We start from the raw sequence: 19879 nt of genomic DNA, 5'->3' as shown, positions 1-19879 counted from the left end.
TGCTCCTGGCTCCTCCCCCTTGACCAGTGCCCCCCATAGCAAACGGCTTGCTATGGGGGGCTCTGGTGCGTGCTTGCTCTCGAGCCCTGCTCTATGCATCCATAAGACTCGGCCCTATCCCCTGCTGTCTCCTCATTGGCTCACTGGCTGTGATTGGCAGCAGTGGGAGCCAATGGCTGTGTCTGAGGCAATGAGGAGAAAGAGACCTGGGACAGCTAAGGCTCCTGTGCACATCTCCGGATCGAGAGGGGGCTCAGGTGAGTATTGGGGGGGGGGGTTTACCTTCATGCATAAAATGTGTGGATGATTAGGTGATTGGCTAAAACCCACTAACTATCTTACATATCTTACCAACCCCAAGGCTACTTATTTTACTTATTTTATAACGTCCTACAGAGCCTCTTGCTTAACAGAAAAAGTCAAAGCAAAGTCTGAGCTTCAATGACAAAATAATAAAATCCACTATTAGTTGGGCTGTTAGAGCCCAGATGGCTCTCATTATAAATGTAATATACATAAAGCCACTGTCACACTAAATAAAGAAGTCAGATATAGTAGCTATCAAAAAATATCACTGACACTATTGCACAAAATTAGATTAGCACTAAACAGGCTCTTGTTGGTATAAATAGATACAAGTAAGTGCTCTGTATGTAAATCTAAAACAGGACCATATATGTGTGTTGAACCAGAGAGTTTACCTTACTCTGGAGGCAGAAAACCAGCAGCTCCTAGCCTTAAAGTGTTACTAAACCCACAACAGTAAAATCAATCTGTATGTGCAGTAAAGCATGCTTGTTATACTCACTGTGGGGTTAATCCTCTGCATTGTGTAAAAAGGCTGGTTGATCCTGTCTTCTCTTAACCTACCCTTCTTCCACTGTCCCCAATCTATCTGCTGATATAACATATATCAGCTATATCAGCTGATATGCCTTGGGGGCAAGCTACACATGCTCAGTTTGGTGTGTATTGCTTGAGAGTATTTTTTTACTTGGGAGAGTGCATGTGATTAGCACAGGGCCAGTCAGCACTGTCCAGAGAGTCAGGGGTCCTGCAGCCTCATAAGACAAACAGGTGAGAATTAAAACTCCTCCTGCAAGCTTTAAAGTGATACTAAAGTCTTGTTTTTTTTTTCTTTAAAAATAACAAACATTTTATACTTACCTGCTCTGTGTAATGGTTTTGCACATAGCAGCTCAGATCCTCCTCTTCTTGGGTCCCTCTTCGCTGCTCCTGGCCCCTCCCTCCTGTTGAGTGCCCCCACAGCAAGCACCTGACCCGAGCCGCATCTCCTTGTGTCCATTCAGACACTGAGCCGCGCCCCCTCTCTGATTAGCTAACTGACTTTGATTGAGCCAATGGCGCTGCTGCTGTGTCTTAACCAATCAGGAGGGAGACAGCCGAGACACTCGTGCACACTCGTGCACATCGCGGGACAGAGATGGGGTTCGGGTAAGTGTTAGGGAGGCTGCTGCACACAGAAGGTTTTTTATCTTAATCAGGGCTTTTTTCTCAGAGAATAGGTGCAGGAACTCAACCATGCCCACCACACACACATACCTTACAAATGGCATCAAATAGTAGCTCTTCCCTCTGCATACAACCCCTCCCTCCACTGCCCTCATCTCCCTCCCCCCCCTTAAAAGCTTTACCATCTGTCATATTTCTAACCTTTGTGGCAATATTAAGCTGAAGCACATATCCAGCTGTAGTACCTCCCAGCATACTATACTATACTACAGTCATTTGCAAGGGAGATCATGCAGTAGGAGCATCAACAACTGGTCGCCAGGGAAAAAATGGAGAACACAGAGGGTGCAGCCTACCACGCACCCTCTCCTGCCCATGACTGCACTGAACCCTGGTTATTTGTTCTGTATCTCCCTTGTCCCTGTCCGGCACTCAGTGGGATCTGCGCAGGAGATCTGACCTGTGGGAACTACTGACAGATAAGCTATCACTTGTAAATGCAGAAGCTGGACCTCAGTGTTACCAAGTGATAGTGGTGAGCAGGGAGCAGAAGACCTGAGCCAGAGATGGTGAAACTGAGTTCCCCCAAGTTCCTGCTGAAAAAAAGCCCTGATCTTAATGCATACAATGCATTAAGATAAAAAACCTTCTGGCTTTACAACCAGACACTGACAGAAGTCACAAGACTGCTATATACTGCTAATGAGAAAAGTTATTCAGCAGTTTATATAGGGTACAGTGAACCAATTTTAAGACTTGGCAGCCTTTTATTAGTTTGTTTTCAAGACAAACAAAACAGGCACTGAAAGCCTGTTTTGAACACAGATAATTGTAGGATTTGGATCTGCCACAAGGACGAACACCTGTACAATTATAATTCTTATTTAAATTTTTTTGGATTCTTATACGTACTTGTGGACAAACTTGGCTCTAGACAGTGTCCCATGGGCAGTAGGAGCGTGGAAGAAATGAAGAAATGATGCCACCTTGCTTTAGCTATGTTTGAATGAACAGTGATATCTGTTCATGTTTAAAATTTAAAAATCTAAATAAAATGATTGTTAAAATTAAGTACATTTGGAACTCATTAAAAAATGATCTCACATTTTATTATACATCAGTATTTTTTTAATAAGTCATGGCAAAATATACAAAATAATAATTGGATTTATTGAGTGCTCCCCCTATTTGTGCCTATTGATCTTATGGGTCTCCCTTAAATTTTTGAAGTAATATCTGCCATTGTTTTCACAAGCATAGAAGGGAAAGGTATCTCATCAACCCAGCTGCCGAACAATGGCCATCAAAGGAAAGCCTTCTCTCTTGTTTACAGAGTGCTAATTATCATGTATTGTCCCAGCAGGTTCAATCCCCAGAGACTCACTCTAGGTAACTCCTCACATATGCCTCCATTCAAGCCACACTGGTGTAAATTTGGATATTAAAATAAAAAATGTTGCGCTAGAAAAAGTGACCACCTATCACATAGACAGTGTTAGAAAATAGAAAAATGAAGTCCACAATAGTCCCAGTGAAAAAGTCAGAAGTGCAATGACAACTTCCAATGGAAAAAATGTGCTCTGTCCAGACCTCCACCCAGTGATCAAACACAAGGCTTACCAGACAAAATTGACCATCTACTACAGATAGGTCAATTTACGCATGTGATATCCTTTAATCCTCGATGGTGGTAGACCATCATGGGCAATACCACTACACACCCTGGTAACTGGTTACTCCACAATGTATATTTCAGAGACAAACAGAGAGACCTCACATAGCATAACTCTGTATATACGTGATTTATTGAATAATAGGTAATAGCACTCACATATCCTCCAAATAAAAAGTACTTTTCACATTAAGACCCCTTTCACACTGGAGGTGTTTTTCAGGTGCTTTAGCGCTAAAAATAGCGCCTATAAAGTGCCTGAAAAAAGCCTCAGCTGCAATCCCAGTGTGAAAGCCTGAGTGCTTTCACACTGAGGGCGCTGCGCTGGCAGGGCGTCACAAAAAGTCCTTCCAGCAGCTTTTTTGCAGGGGTGTATACACCACTCCGGCCCACTGAAAACAATGGGGCAGCGCCGCCATACCGCCGGCAAAGCGCTGCTTTAAAACCGCTAGCGGCCAAATAGCGCATATGATCATTGCATTTCTGACTTTTTCACTTATCACAAATTGATATTGGATCACTGGGATTATTGTGGACTTCATTTCTCTATTTTCTATCACTGTCTTTGTAATAGGTGGTCATTTTTTCTTGTGCAACATTTTTTTATTTTCACTTCTTATGTTATTATATGACATGGTATGGTGCAGCTGTTTGTTTCGGATTTTAGTTTAACTTAGCGAAGTTTTTGTTTCCACTACACATATTTGTAAATTGGGATATGTAGGCATAGGTAGAGAGTTACCCAAAGTGAGTCTATGAGAACTGAGCCTACCAGGACAAATACAATACATATTAATTAACATTCTGTAATAAAGAGAGAAGAGAGAATGCACTACTGTTTGACACTGTTGGTCTTTCATTGTACACAATGACATCAGAGAGCTGCAACTGGGCAAGCAGCAAAGTGTTGCAGTTACACTTAAGCCGCGTACACACGAGCGGAATGTCCGACAGAAAAAGTCTGACGGAAGCTTTTCATCATCTATTCCGATCGTGTGTAGGCCTCATCGGACTTCTTTTTTCGAAAATTCTGACGGACCTAGAAATGGAACATGTTCTAAATATTTCTGACAGAACCAAGTCCTATCAGGAAAACCGATCGTCTATATGCTGTTCCGACGGACCAAAAACGACGCATGCTGTTAAGCAAGTACGAGACAGAAGCTATAGGCTACTGGCTATTGAACTTCCTTTTTCTAGTCCCGTCGTAAGTGTTGTACGTCACCTCGTTCTGGACGGTCGGACTTTGGTCGGACTTTGGGTTGACCGTGTGTAGGCAAGACCGCTTGAATGGAATTCCATTGGAGTTCCGCCGGAGAAACCTTCGGAGTTTATTCCAACAGCAAAACTGGTCGTGTGTACGCGGCATTATATTGTACCTTTTACCTCTACAGGTCCTCCTGTCAATCCAATCCTATACTCAACTGTTCCCAATTCAGCAAGATATCGTCATTGCTTTCCAAAGCCGAGTCCACATATGTATAGCATACACTCCACCCAATCTTATGAAAGGTTTGTACTTCAGGCTATAGTCATAATTCAAACTCTCCATAGTAATGAAAGGAAAGTTAAGTCCTGGTTTACTCCTATGCCTTTTTTGGTGCAGAAACGCACTACAGCATGGTTTTATAAGGTATACGTTCACATCTATGCTTTTTTTCAGCTGCTGTGTTTTCAGGTTCAGGGACTTTTTTAAATGCAAACTGGTGCTTTTTTGGTTCCATAGACTTCAATGGAGAAGCTGCAGATTTTTGCATTGATTTTTCCGTGATTTTTCCACGATTTTACCATGATTTAAGTTTTGCATTTTTTAATCTGCCCAACAAAAAATTAGCTCAAAAAAGAAAGCATAAAAAAATGCAAAATGTGTCAAAAACGCATGTGCAAAAATGCAAAACGTACTGCAAAAGGCACCGCAGAAACAGTTCAAAAGCAAACTGCATAGGTGTAAACTACACAGGTGTGAACCAAGCCTTAAAGTGCATGCACAAGCCTGGCTCATCAGATTTTGAAAACTGGCTGTGAACATAAGATGGTCAGTGTGGCTGGGGGCAGGAAAAGAAACATTAACAGGGTGACAATTAGTAATGCACCGAAATTTCGTCCACCGAAAATTTTCAGGCGAAAATAAGGATATCGGCAGATTACCGAAAGAAGAGAAGGTGCAGATAGCAGCACCGAAAATGCACGCGATCTTGATGCAATTTTGATGTGATTTTACTGCGATTTTGACACAATTTTACCACAATTTTGACGTGATTTTACTGTGCTTATGGTGTGTTTTTCATAGGTCATGGGACTCAAAAACCACATTAAAAAAGCAACACGGGTGCTTTATTGATGTGTTCTTGTTGTGTTTTCAATGCATTTCAATGGGGAGGTGCGTTTTTGGTGCAGTTTTTTTAACTGACCAAAAATGCGGCAAGCAAGATTTTTAACACCACAATGGAAGTGTAATGGACCAGTGTGAAGACATACATAGAATTTAAAGGGATGCATTTTTCTTGAGCTTTTCTTGCACGAAAGGTGCCGATAATGGTCGACAATAAATTCATATTCATTTAAAGCGGGATTCCGGCCGTAAAAAAAAAAATGTAAAAGTCAGCAGCTACAAACACTGTAGCTGCTAACTTTAAATAAGTACTTACCTGTCCTGGGTGTCCGCGATGTCGGCTGCCCGAGGCCGACACGTCCCTCGGCTCTCGGGTCCCGGCACCGCCATCCTAGGTAAGGGAAACAGGCAGTGGAGCCTTGCGGCTTCATTGCCAGTTTCCTACTGCGCACGTGCAAGCGGCGCAGCGCTCTGTGAATGGCCCCGTGGTGTTCTGGGAACACACACAGTTCCCAGAAGACAACAGGGCCGCTCACCGAGGAGCAGAACACGCAGCGGAATAGGAAGAGGCAGATTAGGAAGACTGCCTAGCAACAAGGGTTTAGGTAAGTTTAAAAAAAAAAAATTTTTCAAATGTTTTTTTTTAATTTTTTTTAGGATTTTTGGTGAATTTTTTTTTCAGGGTGGCCCTCCACTTTAAATTCATGATATTAATTAAAAAGTTGAATAGAATACAAGTATACAGTATCTCACAAAAGTGAGTACACCCCTCACATTTTTGTAAATATTTTATTATATCTTTTCATGTGACAACACTGAAGAAATGACACTTTGCTACAATGTAAAGTAGTGAGTATACAGCTTGTATAACAGTGTAAATTTGCTGTCCCCTCAAAATAACTCAACACACAGCCATTAATGTCTAAACCGCTGGCAACAAAACTGAGTATACCCCTAAGTGAAAATGTCCAAATTGGGCCCAAAAGCACAATATTTTGTGTGGCCACCATTATTTTCCAGCCCTGCCTTAACCCTTTTGGGCATGGAGTTCACCAGAGCTTCACAGGTTGCCACTGGAGTCCTCCTCCACTCCTCCTTGACAACATTACGGAGCTGGTGGATGTTAGAGACTTTGAGCTAATCCACCTTCCGTTTGAGGATGCCCCACAGATGCTCAATAGAGTTTAGCAAATATATAAGAAATCAACCAGCGCGGACCATAAAACCTAACTAAAAGCAGCTTGGTACTGAGGGTAAATTTATCAAATCCCACAATAGAAAATAGTAAAAAAGCAGTACAGCGCATACATAGATTCTACAATAAAATAAATTAAAACAATCCTAAAATAAAACAATCAATAACCATCCATATGCAAATAGTAAATGCAGGCAAAATCCAGCAATTCCTCCTGTGGCACACGTGACATGTAAAGCTTGTCGGGTGATTATAGTGAAATAGACCTCCACCTTCAGTAGTACAAGCCGCTCACCTCCATAGATGGTATATACAGAACTTAATCAAGCTTCAGTAACTGGTACTCTTGCGGTGGTTACATGGAAGAAATGCAAAAGGAATCTAGTGCTCTCTGTGTACCACTAAACATTTTTATTCCAAGATAAATAAAAGCACTTACAAGCATAGCACTGTACCCCAGTGCGAAGGACAGTCAGCGTGTGTGAGGATGGATGATCCACGTCGGATAGGCGAACGGAGCGCGGGTGACGTCACGATCCAGTCACGTTGATGATGCCGTACGCGTTACGTCCCTAAAGGGGGCGGGACTTCCTCAGCGGCGACGGCTAGACGTGACAGCACCCGCTTAAATGCCTATCTGTAATGTGGAATGGCCAATCAACACCAAAGCGTACCTCTCTCCATGGCAACGCAGGAGGGGATACTTGGCGGAGCAATGTATAGACAGGAACCATTGCGAAACCCTTTCACTGTGGGAACCTGTTATATACAGCCTTTTTTTATATAGGTGGCCCTATTATGTCTATAAAAGCTAAAACATATATAAAGAGATTAAGATTTGACATCCCGCGCTCAGAGTGAGTATCCTAGGATCATCCATCTTACATAATACAAATAATGGATTAAAATATGCATCGACAATCAAAACAACATATCAATCCCTAAATTCATATAATCAGATAGAATCAGAAAAAAACAAAAAATCAAAAATAATCTGAGAAAAAAAAAAAAAAAAAAAACATAAATAAATCAACTACTAACGATCGGAGATAAAGCAATTCACGTCAAAGTCGACGTTCAAACCCCCAGGGATGAGAACCTTGGTTTCATGTATCCAGTGGGATTCTCTACGACTTAATTGACGTAAGAAATTGCCCCCCCTCCAATGTTTATTTACTCTCTCAATACCCCAGAAGCTCAATCCTCTGGGGTTTTGACCATGCACTACCTTAAAATGTTTGGAGACATTATGTGCTTTTAATCCCTTCTTAATATTGTTGACATGTTCTCCTAAACGTACATGTAGGGGGCGGGAAGTCCTTCCTATGTATTGTAGGCCACACTCACATTGGAGCATGTACACAACCCCTACTGTTGTGCAAGTAATAAGTTGATCTATTTTATATTCCTTACCAGTAGCCGTAGCCCTGAAACATTTGCGTTTTTTATTATTGCATTTGGAGTGCCTGCAGGCTGTGCAACGCCCGCAGGCATAAAAGCCTGAGAGAAAAGAAAACAATCGGTTTTCGGATTGTATGGGGGGATCAACCACTCCTGGGGCTAGGCGATCACGCAACGATGGAGCTTTTTTATAAATGAACATCGGACGTGGTGGCAGCAGGGGACCCAGCACACGATCCTGCTTTAAAATTGACCAGTTTTTTTTAACTAATTTTTCAAACTGTTTATATTGAACATTATAGTTAAGCACCATTTTGAAATTGGAGACACTAGAGTTAGTGTCCTTTACTTTGTCAACAATCAATGAGACCCTATCCATTGCCAAAACCTTCTCAACCTCACTCTTCAAATTATGTGTGTCGTAACCTTTTTCAACAAATCTAGACGTAAGCAACGTGGATTGAGCAATAAAATCACTGTCACGTGTACAGTTACTTCTAAGTCTGACGAATTGCCCCCTGGGAATGTTGCAAAGCCATGATTTGTGATGGTAGCTTCCCAGGGGGATGTAGGAGTTACGATCCGTCGGTTTGAGATAATTACACAGTCTAAACCCTTCGCTTTCTTTCCAGATCTCAAGATCCAGAAATACTATTTTTTCTTTACTAAAACACCAGTATAATTGGATGTTTTTGGTATTGCTATCCAGTTTCTGTATAAAGGCATCCAGACCCAGCTGATCACCCTCCCAAATCATGATAAGGTCATCTATGTACCTTTTGTAGCACACTAGTTCTGGGGGGCGATGCTTGAACACCACGTCTTCCTCCCAGTGGGCCATAAAAAGGTTGGCCACACTGGGAGCGAAACGTGCGCCCATTGCAACACCCCTTTTTTGAAGAAAAAATTGACGATTAAACCAAAAGTAATTTTTGGCCAGGCAAAATTTCAAACATTTCAAAAGTAACTTCTTGTGTACCCCAGAAAGGTCGGAGTATAAAGATAGGGCCCATTGGACAGAGGATATAGTATCCTCATGTCCTATAATAGTGTATAAGGACCCTACATCGGCTGTGACCGGCTGTGAGCTTCTGGGGTATTGAGAGAGTAAATAAACATTGGAGGGGGGGCAATTTCTTACGTCAATTAAGTCGTAGAGAATCCCACTGGATACATGAAACCATGGTTCTCACCCCTGGGGGTTTGAACGTCGACTTTGACGTGAATTGCTTTATCTCCGATCGTTAGTAGTTGATTTATTTATGTTTTTTATTTTTTTATTTTATTTTTATTTTTGTTTTTCTCTGATTATTTTTGATTTTTTGATTTTTTCTGATTCTATCTGATTATATGAATTTAGGGATTGATATGTTGTTTTGATTGTCGATGCATTTTTTAATCCATTATTTGTATTATGTAAGATGGATGATCCTAGGATACTCTCTCTGAGCGCAGGATGTCAAATTTTAATCTCTTTATATATGTTTTAGCTTTTATAGACATAATAGGGCCACCTATATAAAAAAGGCTGTATATAACAGGTTCCCGCAGTGAAAGGGTTTCGCAATGGTTCCTGTCTATACATTGCTCCGCCAAGTATCCCCTCCTGCGTTGCCATGGAGAGAGGTACGCTTTGGTGTTGATTGGCCATTCCACATTACAGATAGGCATTTAAGCGGGTGCTGTCACGTCTAGCCGTCGCCGCTGAGGAAGTCCCGCCCCCTTTAGGGACGTAACGCGTACGGCATCATCAACGTGACTGGATCGTGACGTCACCCGCGCTCCGTTCGCCTATCCGACGTGGATCATCCATCCGCACACACGCTGACTGTCCTTCGCACTGGGGTACAGTGCTATGCTTGTAAGTGCTTTTATTTATCTTGGAATAAAAACGTTTAGTGGTACACAGAGAGCACTAGATTCCTTTTGCACTTCTTCCATGTAACCACCGCAAGAGTACCAGTTACTGAAGCTTGATCGAGTTCTGTATATACCATCTCTTGTTTATCCCTGTAAGGGAACTGCTCAGCTGACCTGACTGATTTACTCAGGGGTCCATCTATGGAGGTGAGCGGCTTGTACTACTGAAGGTGGAGGTCTATTTCACTATAATCACCCGACAAGCTTTACATGTCACGTGTGCCACAGGAGGAATTGCTGGATTTTGCCTGCATTTACTATTTGCATATGGATGGTTATTGATTGTTTTATTTTAGGATTGTTTTAATTTATTTTATTGTAGAATCTATGTATGCGCTGTACTGCCTTTTTACTATTTTCAATAGGGTTTAGGTCTGGAGACATACTTGGCCAGTCCATCACCTTTACCCTCAGCTTTTTAAGCAAGGCAGTTGTCATCTTGTAGATGTGTTTGGGGTCGTTATCATGTTGGATTACTGCCCTGAGGCCCAGTCTCTGAAGGGAGGGGATCATGCTCTGCTTCAGTATGTCACAGTATATGTTGGCATTCATGGTTCCCTCAATGAACTGTAGCTCCCCAGTGCCAGCAGCACTCATGCAGCCCCAGACAATGACACTCCCACCACCATGCTTGACTGTAGGCAAGACACACTTGTCTTTGTACTCCTCACCTGGTTGCCGCCACACACGCTTGACACCACCTAAACCAAATAAGTTTATTTTGGTCTCATCAGACCACAGGACATGGTTCCAGTAATCCATGTCCTTAGTCTGCTTGTCTTCAGCAAACTGTTTGCGGGATTTCTTGTGCATCATCTTTGGAAGAAGCTTCCTTCTGGGACAACAGCCATGCAGACCAATTTGATGCAGTGTGCGGCGTATGGTCTGAGCACTGACAGGCTGACCCTCCCACCCCTTCAACCTCTGCAGCAATGCTGGCAGGACTCATACGTCTATTTACCAAAGACAACCTCTGGATATGATGCTGAGCACATGCATTCAACCCCTTTGGTTGACCATGGTGAGAATTGTTCTGAGTGGAACCTGTCCTGCTAAACCGCTGTTTGGCCTTTATCACCGTGTTGCAACTCAGTTTCAGGGTCTTGGCAATCTTCTTATAGCCTAGGCCATCTTTATGTAGAGCAACAATGATTTTTTTTTAGATCCTCAGAGAGTTCTTTGACAATGAGGTGCCATGTTGAATTTTCAGTGACCAGTATGAGAGAGTTACATTAGTTACATAGTTACATACATAGTAGGCGAGGTTGAAAAAAGACACAAGTCCATCAAGTCCAACCTATGTGTGTGATGAGAGCAATAACACCAAATTTAACACACCTACTTCCCATTCACACCTGAGACCTTGTAACACTACCGAGTCACATGACACTGGTGAGAGAAAATGGCTAATTGGGCCCAATTTGGACATTTTCACTTAGGGTTGTACTCACTTTTGTTGCCAGCAGTTTAGATATTAATGGCTGAGTGTTGAGTTTTTTTTGAGGGGACAACAAATTTACAATGTTATACAAGCTATACACTCACTACTTTACATTGTAGCAAAGTGTCATTTCTTCAGTGTTGTCACATGAAAAGATATAATAAAATATTTACAAAAATGTGAGGGGTGTACTCACTTTTATGAGAAACTGTATATTTTAAAAAATTTTCATTTTTGGTTTAGGTTTCGGCCAACTGCATCCTGAATTTTCAGTTTCGGCACCAAAATTTTCATTTCGGTGCACCAATAGTGACAATGAACTTCCCTCTGCAGTGAAATCACACAGCAGTATTGTCACCCTGTAGACTGGATAGTCTTAGATGGATTTATAGTAATAAATGGATTAATGGATTTAAAATAAAAGCTAACAAATAAAGCATATTTCAGCTAACACTTGTTAAGCAGTTACAGCAACAGTTCCTATTTACTTTTAGAAAAAAGTTTATACCAAAAAATGAACAATTTGACAGTTGTAAACACTCCTGGTGATGTTATATGGATTGTCACAAACTCTGTAACATTTACTTTTGCTGGACAGCTTGGTCTGCATGTGGAGAAAATTAAAATAAAGAAAAAAAAAATCAGGTAAAATTTTAAAACATGTAAACAGCTATAGAGATACCAGAATACATTTTTTGTTTCAATAGTTGTTATTTATTTCCGTGTATTGCCAAACCCATGGTCAGTTGCAAAAAAACCTTTTATTAAAACTGCCCTTTAAGTTTCCTTATGGTAATTAAATGTTAGTTTTCCCTTTTGTTGTTTACTTTAGTGAATACATCTCATGGTGTTAGATAAAAAAAAAAACATTAAAGGCATAAATTTTACAAGCTCTAATAACCATGACCACATGTGATGTTTTGTTAACAATCAGTGTTTATCTTAATTTTCTGTCTTCGGAAAACAGATCATAGTTTACAGCAATTAGACTTCTAAAGCTTCTTAAACATGATAAAGATCAGCAGATAAGTAGATACTGTGTATTAAAATATGGGTGAATTCTTAAGCGAGTATTAAGATTAGTTTTTAGGAAGCTGAAATTTGCATTATATAGGTTTGTTGTATAACTGCAGTATGTGTTATAACCATAAAAAAAAAATGTGAAGTTCACTAATATATGACAGATGAATCATGTGACAAATAATTTTAGATAGGTCTTCTTGAAGAAACCACAACCCACAAATTCAGGAGCTAAGCTACTAAATTAACCACTTGCTTATTGGACCCTATTACCCCCCAGGCCAATTTTCAGCTTTCTGCACTGTCACATTTTGAATGACAATTGTGCGGTCATGCAACACAGATAGAGCTTCCTATTGTTGGTATTTAATCACCACTGGGTTTTTTTTATTTTTTGCTAAACAAACAAAAAAAAGACCAAACATTTTGAAAAAAAAAAAAACTTTTCTTAGTTTCTGTTATAAAAGTTTGTGACTAAGTAATTTTTCTTCTTCACTGATGTGCGCTGATGAGGCTGCACTGATGGGCACTGATAGGCTGCGCTGATGAGCACTGATAGGCTGCATTGATGGGCACTAATTGGGCTGCACTGATGAGGGGGCACTGATGGACACTGATAAGCTGCACTGATGGCCATTGATGGGCACTGATGGGCACTGACGAAGAGGCACTGATGAGGCTGAACTGATAAGGTGGCACTGATAGGCAACACTGATGAGCACTATGGTGCACTGATGGGCATTGATATGTTGCACTCAATGGCGACCCTAGGGGGGGGCCAGAGGGGGCCCTGACCCCCCCAACATTATGCTGGGCCCCACCATGTGCCCCCCCCAAAAAAAAATTTTTTTTTTTTTTAATTTTTTTTTTTTTTTACAAAAAGGCAATTTCTTTTTGTTTGTATTCATATCGGATGTGCCGCATCTTACTCGGGCCACCGCTGGGGTAACACAGTCTCTATTGAGAAGGAGAACGTCCCCAGTCAGCTCCTGCAGGTGATTCCTCCCCCCACCCTCTGCTCGCTGACACTGCATAATGCAAGCGCTCACACAACCACGGCTCCTTCCCCTGCATCCTCATTGGCAGGGAGAAGAGCGAGTTGCAGGAAGGACTCCACCAGGACTCTCAGTTACTGAAAAAACAGACTGATTTCTCCCGTCCTTAGGACAGGAGAACGAGCCTGTAAATTCCAAGAAATGCCAGACCAGCGCTGTCAATAGCAGGGGCAGGACAGCAAGAGGAGGCTGGGGAACCCCACAGTGACAGAACACCTGGGCCGGGTGGCAAGACAACCTTTGCAACCCTGATAGTTCTCCCACTGCTTTGGACCCTTATATTTTCTTGGTATGCTGGTGACATATATCTCTTGTTCTCTGTCACCCTGGGGGGCCCCCAATACAGTAGGAAGGGAGCTCACTGCAGAACATGTGAAAGGGCCGTTGTGGGATCGTAGTAAAGGGGTAAAGGGCCCCAGGATAGATAAAATATATAGATAGATCTATCTATCTATCTATCTATCTATCTATCTGCATTTTATATTGCCCCCCTATTTTTGTCCCTGTCCCCCCATGTGCCCCCCCTAAATATGAAAGCTGGAGACGCCACTGGTTGCACTGAAGGCCACTGATATGCTGCACTGATGGACACTAATTGGCACTGATGGGGCTGCACTGATAATTAGGGCACTGATGATCAATGCCCTGATTATCAGTGTAAATGGCTGTTGTCAAAGGAAAGCCGGTTATTGGCTTTCCTTTTCTCACACAGTGACAGCGCAGGAGGAAATGAAATGCCGATAACCGGCATTTGGACAAGGAAAAGGAACAAAAAAAGTGGGACTTTAAATGAAACATGCACTCCAGGAGACAACACCGCAACCATGAATATGGCAGGTACCCAAAAATAGAGCAGAACCAAAAACGTTGAGTAGAAGCATCACATGACATCAATTGGCATAAAATGGTTTAATAATGTAAGATGGTAACAAAGGTACAGATTGTAACATGGTCCATATTGGTACTATAAAAAACCCAGATCTATGAAAACCAAGTCTTACATCATAAATAAAATGTATCATAAATACAATGTAGTAAAAATAGGTTTATATTGTAAACATTGTATATTGTAAACATTGTAGAAAACAGTTTCATAGACAGCAGGTCTCCATAACAATCCATTGTAATCTTAGTTGGTAGATAATATCCAATTAAATGTAGAGTAGGGATAAAAATAAAAAAAAAACTGATGCAATTATAGACAACGGGGGGGCAAGTATTGGCTCGTAATCCCATAGTGGAACAACCTAGTTGGTTCATGCCATAAATAATGTAGATAGCCAAGTTCACTGAGGTGTGTCTCCATGGTAGATGATTATAGTCATCGTTGATTGGTGTAGTCCAATTGGTATGTATATAGTAGTGGAATGATAATAATATGGTATAAACGTAGGGGCATCTATTGGCTCAACGCGTTTCGTGGCGAACGCCACTCTTCAGGAGCAAGTATGAGGTAGGTGTCTATAAGTATTAAAAAAAATCTATATTAGAAAACATCTATAATAATGAATATTGTATATTCAGTCTGTGTAAATGTGGAGGAGGGGAGAAAAGGGGGGGTAGAGCCCGATTCTAAAAACTACTTACAGGTACTCCTATGAGGTTGGGCATAGGCGTGGAAGGCTGGGGGTCAACCGGCGAAACATCAGCCTGTTGGGAGCTGAGGTGGACTAGCCCAGAGCACACAGATTGAGATCCGATACCAGACAGCAGTCCCCAAAGGAACATCCCCATGGATACGGAAATGGGTGTGATCCACGTGATAGCCATCTAAGAGCAAAGGGATACATAGTGAATATGTGCATGTGTGTATGTATGTGGGGAGGTGACTAGTGTGAGTGGTGAAAAAAGTGTGTTGGTGCAAGTGTCGGTCAAAAATCTCAATCTCATATAGATGTTTTTTTAATACTTATAGACACCTACCTCATACTTGATCCTGAAGAGTGGCGTTCGCCATGAAACGCGTTGAGCCAATAGATGCCCCTACGTTTATACCATATTATTATCATTCCACTACTATATACATACCAATTGGACTACACCAATCAACGATGACTATAATCATCTACCATGGAGACACACCTCAGTGAACTTGGCTATCTACATTATTTATGGCATGAACCAACTAGGTTGTTCCACTATGGGATTACGAGCCAATACTTGCCCCCCCGTTGTCTATAATTGCATCAGTTTTTTTTTATTTTTATCCCTACTCTACATTTAATTGGATATTATCTACCAACTAAGATTACAATGGATTGTTATGGAGACCTGCTGTCTATGAAACTGTTTTCTACAATGTTTACAATATACAATGTTTACAATATAAACCTATTTTTACTACACTGTATTTATGATACATTTTATTTATGATGTAAGACTTGGTTTTCATAGATCTGGGTTTTTTATAGTACCAATATGGACCATGTTACAATCTGTACCTTTGTTACCATCTTACATTATTAAACCATTTTATGCCAATTGATGTCATGTGATGCTTCTACTCAACGTTTTTGGTTCTGCTCTATTTTTGGGTACCTGCCATATTCATAGTTGCGGTGTTGTCTCCTGGAGTGCATGTTTCATTTAAAGTCCCCCTTTTTTTGTTCCTTTTCCTTGTCCAAATTATCGGGGATGGAGGCGCTTGGCTCTACACACCTCGCGCCTCATTCAAAGTCCCACCCTCCTGTTTTAGGTTTTTTAAGTTTATCGTATTCATTAAGGGATGGAAACATGCACCCCTTACCTTTTTATATTATTTGAATATTGATATTGTCCATTATCTTTATTTATTTAGGTGCCTCTTCTATATTCAAGCATCAATTAATTTTTACACTGCGAATCTTGTTTTCTTTCTTTGGTGTCAGTCTGGAGGAGTCTATCATACTATGCTACTGCCCCACACTATTATTCTTATTGTGTGTGCATAGCCACGCTGTCTTTCTGTGTTGTTATTGTGTTGGGTTGGGAGGTGGGCTGGTCTGGCCCTGCCGGCCTCTTGGCCTATCTTTGGGAGCTGCGATGCGCTCCTGGGGTCCTCCCCTTTTTCCCCCTCTCCTCATTCTGAGTGACGTGGAGGATCGGGTGTACGTCCAGTTGCGCATCGAAGTCACGCTTCCGGCGCTGGCGCGCACTGCGTCACTATCTGTGACGTCGGCGCGCCGCCGCTGTCGATTCCATCTAGCATCCTACACGAGATGATGACCGTCGGACAGTGGGCAGCTGACGCTGCTCAGCTGTTTGGCGCCATCGCCTCCTATTGGCTGCCAGCGTGCCGTTGGTGGACACCCATGATCACATTGGAGTACATATTCTCCTTCCGATTCATTCCCAGCCCCCACACACTGGTCATCCCCACGGCTTGTATGCACTCCCGGTTTACATGGCATACACCTCTTCCAGGTAACTCTCTTGGCTTTTTCCACCATCCTTTGTCCTTCTTTTCCCTCCTTTTCTTCCCCTTTGGTGTTCAATCCTCTCACGACTCTACACTGTTCCCACTCTCTGTTATCTTTCCTTGTTTTTTGACCGACACTTGCACCAACACACTTTTTTCACCACTCACACTAGTCACCTCCCCACATACATACACACATGTACATATTCACTATGTATCCCTTTGCTCTTAGATGGCTATCACGTGGATCACACCCATTTCCGTATCCATGGGGATGTTCCTTTGGGGACTGCTGTCTGGTATCGGATCTCAATCTGTGTGCTCTGGGCTAGTCCACCTCAGCTCCCAACAGGCTGATGTTTCGCCGGTTGACCCCCAGCCTTCCACGCCTATGCCCAACCTCATAGGACTACCTGTAAGTAGTTTTTAGAATCGGGCTCTACCCCCCCTTTTCTCCCCTCCTCCACATTTACACAGACTGAATATACAATATTCATTATTATAGATGTTTTCTAATATAGATTTTTTTTAATACTTATAGACACCTACCTCATACTTGCTCCTGAAGAGTGGCGTTCGCCACGAAACGCGTTGAGCCAATAGATGCCCCTACGTTTATACCATATTATTATCATTCCACTACTATATACATACCAATTGGACTACACCAATCAACGATGACTATAATCATCTACCATGGAGACACACCTCAGTGAACTTGGCTATCTACATTATTTATGGCATGAACCAACTAGGTTGTTCCACTATGGGATTACGAGCCAATATTTGCCCCCCCGTTGTCTATAATTGCATCAGTTTTTTTTTATTTTTATCCCTACTCTACATTTAATTGGATATTATCTACCAACTAAGATTACAATGGATTGTTATGGAGACCTGCTGTCTATGAAACTGTTTTCTACAATGTTTACAATATACAATGTTTACAATATAAACCTATTTTTACTACACTGTATTTATGATACATTTTATTTATGATGTAAGACTTGGTTTTCATAGATCTGGGTTTTTTATAGTACCAATATGGACCATGTTACAATCTGTACCTTTGTTACCATCTTACATTATTAAACCATTTTATGCCAATTGATGTCATGTGATGCTTCTACTCAACGTTTTTGGTTCTGCTCTATTTTTGGGTACCTGCCATATTCATGGTTGCGGTGTTGTCTCCTGGAGTGCATGTTTCATTTAAAGTCCCACTTTTTTGGTTCCTTTTCCTTGTCCAAATTATCGGGGATGGAGGCGCTTGGCTCTACACACCTCGCGCCTCATTCAAAGTCCCACCCTCCTGTTTTAGGTTTTTTAAGTTTATCGATAACCGGCATTTGTTTACATGTGATTGGACACAGCTGATCACATGGTAAAGAGCCAATGTCATTAGCTCTTTACCCTGATCGGTGATGTGCTGTGTCTGAGGGACATGGCTTACCACCAATCGCTGTGTTGAGTGACCCAGGGGGCACGCATGAATGGCATAACTGGGAGAACGTCATATGATGCCAACTTGGAAGGAGGAGAGTCCCCTCTGGTCATCAGTCTGCTGTAGGCCAGACGGGAACTTGTTAAGCAACCCACAATAAAATCCTGGCTATGACGAATGAAACCACTGTTGCCCATATATGAAATCAACATATGGAGATAAAATGAGTATTCCTACAGTGCATGCACAAAAGAAGCCAAAGAGTGGTAGAGGAAGTATATACTTATCAGCCCATAGCACTTCAAAAGGAGCCACCATTGTACTCCAGATTAGGGATGAGCCGAACACCCCCCGGTTCGGTTCGCACCAGAACCCGCGAACGGACCGAAAGTTCGCACGAACGTTAGAACCCCATTGACGTCTATGGGACTCGAACGTTCGAAATCAAAAGTGCTCATTTTAAAGGCTAATTTGCATGGTATTGTCCTAAAAAGGGTTTGGGGACCCGGGTCCTACCCCAGGGGACATGTATCAATGCAAAAAAAACTTTTAAAAACGGCCGTTTTTTCGGGAGCAGTGATTTTAATGATGCTTAAAGTAAAAAAAAAAAAGTGAAATATTCCTTTAAATATCGTACCTGGGGGGTGTCTATAGTATGCCTGTAAAGTGACGCGTGTTTCCCATGTTTAGAACAGTCCCTGCACCAAATGTCATTTTTAAAGGAAAAAATCTCATTTAAAACTGCTTGCGGGTTTAATGTCATGTCGGGTCATGGCAATATGGATGAAAATCAGTGAGACAAACGGCATGGGTACCCCCCAGTCCATTACCAGTCCCTTTGGGTCTTGTATGGATATTAAGGGGAACCCCGCACCCAAATTAAAATAAGGAAAGGTGTGGGGCCACCAGGCCCTATATACTCTGAACAGCAGTATACAGGCGGTGCAAACAAGACAGGGACTGTAGGTTTGTTGTTAAGTAGAATCTGTTTGTAATTTTGAACATTTTTAACGTGTTTAGCTCCAGCCAAAAAATCTTTTCTAAGCTTTTTGGAAAACATAGGGAAGGGTTATCACCCCTGTGACATTTGTTTTGCTGTCTTTCCTCCTCTTCAGAAGATTTCACCTCACTTTTTTGTCCCAATGAAAAATGTTTTTTGAAAATTTGGGTTTTTTTGTGGAACAAGGATTGGAAAGCATCAGTGGAAAGGAGAACTTGTTTTCCCATATTAACTCTTACAGGAGAGAATTTCCCTTCCTAGGGGTAGATTTCATCTCACTTCCTGTTGTCTCCTTCCGTTTGCAAGTAGGAGTCGTTTGTAAGTTAGATGTTTGAAAGTAGGGTCCTGCCCTATATACTCAGCAGAAATTTGGGCCTTAGGTGTTGCTGTGGCCACAACACTGTAAGCCCTCACAGGGCCCTGCTGTGAAATATTAGATCAAGAATTGTAATTACATGCCCCTGTTGAACAGCAGCTGAAAAATTAGGCCTTAGGCACTGGTGCTGGTGCCACAACACTGCAACCCCTC

Source organism: Aquarana catesbeiana, linkage group LG02 (genome assembly GCF_042186555.1).
Source record: "Aquarana catesbeiana isolate 2022-GZ linkage group LG02, ASM4218655v1, whole genome shotgun sequence".
Classification (NCBI taxonomy): Eukaryota; Metazoa; Chordata; class Amphibia; order Anura; family Ranidae; genus Aquarana; species Aquarana catesbeiana.
This window is presented reverse-complemented; position numbering follows the sequence as displayed.